At 34.9% G+C, this 3,337-nt stretch overlaps 1 pseudogene; it reads left to right on the forward strand.

The window, feature by feature from the left end:
- The first annotated feature begins 271 nt into the window (after window positions 1-271).
- LOC106437953 lies at window positions 272-3,135 on the forward strand (annotated as a pseudogene).
- The last annotated feature ends 202 nt before the right edge of the window (window positions 3,136-3,337 follow it).

Below are 3,337 nucleotides of genomic sequence, written 5' to 3' on the forward strand. Positions count from 1 at the left end.
TGGGTGGAACACTTTTTTGTTTTAATTGGGTGGGGCGTTTTTCTTTTGTTTTTTTCCTTAACTTAATTAAAACCAAATATTTTTAAAAAGTTTTATTTTATTATTAAGGAAAAAAAAAAAGAGCGTGGGGCAAGTGCCACACCCACTCCTCTCCTCCGTCTCATCTTAAATGGGGACTTGGTCTGCTTAAAAGCACTTATTTAATGACTCCAGTATTATTACGTTGCACTTTATATCATTTACATCTACCATACGTGTCCTAACTATAACCTCTCCATCTCCATAACCTACATGTAAATGGAATCAAAACACTACCCACGAACAGTTATAAATATACACACACATCAGATAGTTCGTTATATATGTTTGCAACTAAGAAATTAATATCTTTCTTAAGTAAAACACACATATAAACCCAAAAAATGACACTGAAGATGGAATTAGTCGGTGAAGAAGTAATCAAACCATCTTCACCAACACCTAATCATCTCCAAAGTCTTCATCTTTCTCTCTTTGATCAATTTCTTCCACCAACATACCAGACCGTTGTTTTGTTCTACGACAAAGAATCTGAATTTGATCAAAAAAATCTAAAAGAACATATAATAGGAACGAATTTGATCCAGAGGCTAAAGAGCTCTCTCTCACACACTCTCACTAATTTCTACCCGCTCGCTGGACGGATCCATGGCGTTACCGTTGATTGTAACGACGAAGGAGTTCTGTTTACTGAGGCAAGAACGGATGTACCTCTCTCGGATTTCCTAGGTAACCCTCGATATGATTTGCTTCAGCAACTGATAGCCCCTTCGAAAGTCTCGGATCCAGGTACTACTATTCTTTTAACTTTTACGGTTTATTAATTCAGTTTCAAAAACTAGTTAGCATTCACTGGACTGACAATTTTATCATAAATAAGAAATTTTGATTATTGTTTTTGTCGGCGCTATTTCGTTACATTTCTATATCCCTGGTCATTTTAGCTTTTTCTTTTGTTTTGGTTTAGTTTTTTTTTAATTCAATTTTTGGATTTTTGGTTTTAAAGATATAGTTTCTGTTTAGGAATTTATGAAATTCGGTTCAGTTTTGGTTTGGCCATTCTGTTTTCGGTTCAATTTGGATAATAAGGTTGGGACCGGATTTATACCCAGAGAAAACTTTGGATCCAGTTTGGTTTTGTTTTTACTGTTTCGTTTAATTTGTGTACGTTTTATTGCTAATTTGTGTTTTCCGAAGAAAAATATCAGGTAATTTCAATTTTTGGATAAAATATCAAGTAATTTCACTTTTGGATAAAATATCAAGTAAGTCGGATAATTTGATATATTTCAGAAAATCATTATTTGGATGATTCTTTTTGAATAACTTGGTTTATAAATATTATTTTAGGATTTTTTGTTATTTCAAAACTAAGTATAATCAATATCTTTAGTATATAAACAGCATTTTAAAATTTTGGGTAGTCCTCTCCTCGGTTCAGTTTTGATTTTTTTATTTCAGATATTTATGAAATTTGGTACCGTTTTAGTACTCGGTTCTTTGCTTTTGGGTAATACGTCGAGGTCTATATTTACATGTTATAATAGTGAGTTAAATTTAATAAAAAGATATTAAGTAGTATTCCTTGTTTTTGGTCATGATAGTTAGTGGTATTCTTAGTTTGAATGTTACACGAATAGTAAAAAAAACGAAAACACTAAGTCAATAAGTGTGTAGTTCTCTCAACTAAAAAATAGCAAAGATTGTAGAAGTCTCATGATCAAATGGGATTTGGGAGAGAGACTATTTTACATGTTAGTTATGCTTTCGGAATTGGAATAGTGTATGGTTTTGTCTCATTCTCTAAATCATTAAAACATCTAAATTAAAACCTAAATGGGATTTTTTGTGTCCGTTTCCATTTTACAAAATAAGTTTGTAGAACATTTGCACCAACAAAAAAGTTTTGTAGAACATTGAAATTGTATTTTAAAAATAATGTGCATATACATATGTTTTAAATTTACATTTTAATACAAATTTACACTTTTAAAACAGTGAATAAACCTAATACTCTAGCATTTTTCTTTTTCAAAATAATACTCTTAACATTTTTTTATCGATGTTAAACTTTAAGAAGGCATGTGGCCGTTGTTGCGAGTGAAGGTCAGTTTCTTTAGAAACAGCGGATTTGCGGTTGCGGTTGGCGTTTCACACAAAATCTGCGACACAACTTCTTTGGGGATGTTTATTTGCGACTGGACTAATGCCGCAAAAGGAAACGTTTTGGCCGTAAATCCCACTTTTGAATTGCCCATTTTCTACCCTCCTGGTGATCTTTCTATCAATCTCCCACCGACTATGGAACGAGCCAGTACCTTGACAAAGAGATTCGCCTTTGGTTCCGCCAAGATTAAAGAACTCAAAAGCAAAGCCTCAAGCAAACTTGTGACACACGCTACCCGTAACGAGGCAACCACGGCCCTACTCTTGAAATGTATGATGAAGGCAAGTCGATCAAAAGCAGACGCTATTATAACACAGACCATGGATTTGCGGGCTCGCATTCCTTCTAATTTCTTGTCAGGTAAGTCAATAGGTAACTTATTCTTTTTACCTACTTTAAAAGAGAACACAGAAAAGGAGATTGAACTACATGATATGGTCTTCAAGCTAAGGAATAATAAGAAGGAACTCGATGAGTTAATCAAAAAAGATTCAGATGAGGTGGGTGAAAGGCTCATGAGCGCGATGTTGAGTAGGTTATATGAGATGAGTCCTGAGATGGAGACATTTGTAGTGACTAGCTGGTGTAGAATGCCCTTTTACGGGGCGGATTTTGGATTGGGAACTCCAGTTTGGGTCGCGGCTGATTCTATCGACAAGACGCAGGTTGTGTTGGTCGATGCAAATGATGGTGAAGGAATTGAAGCTTGGGTTACATACCTGAAGACGACATGTTTGCGTTCGAACATGACAAGGAATTGCTCGATGTTGCATCTACCTAAGCTTACATCGGTTGTATTTATGCTATAACTATTTGGTTAACGAAATGTGATTATGTAATAGTGTGTATTGCATTGCATCTTACGATGGCTTTTATATGAGTGTGGTCACATTTGATGCAATTTTTACTACAGTGGAAACTTTCATATATATATTCTGTCATATTTAGATCAGGGTCAAAGGAAACCAATAGATCCGAATAACCCACTAGGTAGACGAAGCCTCATCACTAATGATGGATTCCAGGCTTCCAGCCACACCAGCCTCTAGATCGCAACATACGATCGATAGCGGTGGTCACTTGTTACACTTACTGCAGTAAGTTTTAAAAAGTTTGCCGTTAGCCAAATAA

This window comes from Brassica napus, chromosome A6 (assembly GCF_020379485.1).
Source record: "Brassica napus cultivar Da-Ae chromosome A6, Da-Ae, whole genome shotgun sequence".
NCBI classification, from domain to species: domain Eukaryota; kingdom Viridiplantae; phylum Streptophyta; class Magnoliopsida; order Brassicales; family Brassicaceae; genus Brassica; species Brassica napus.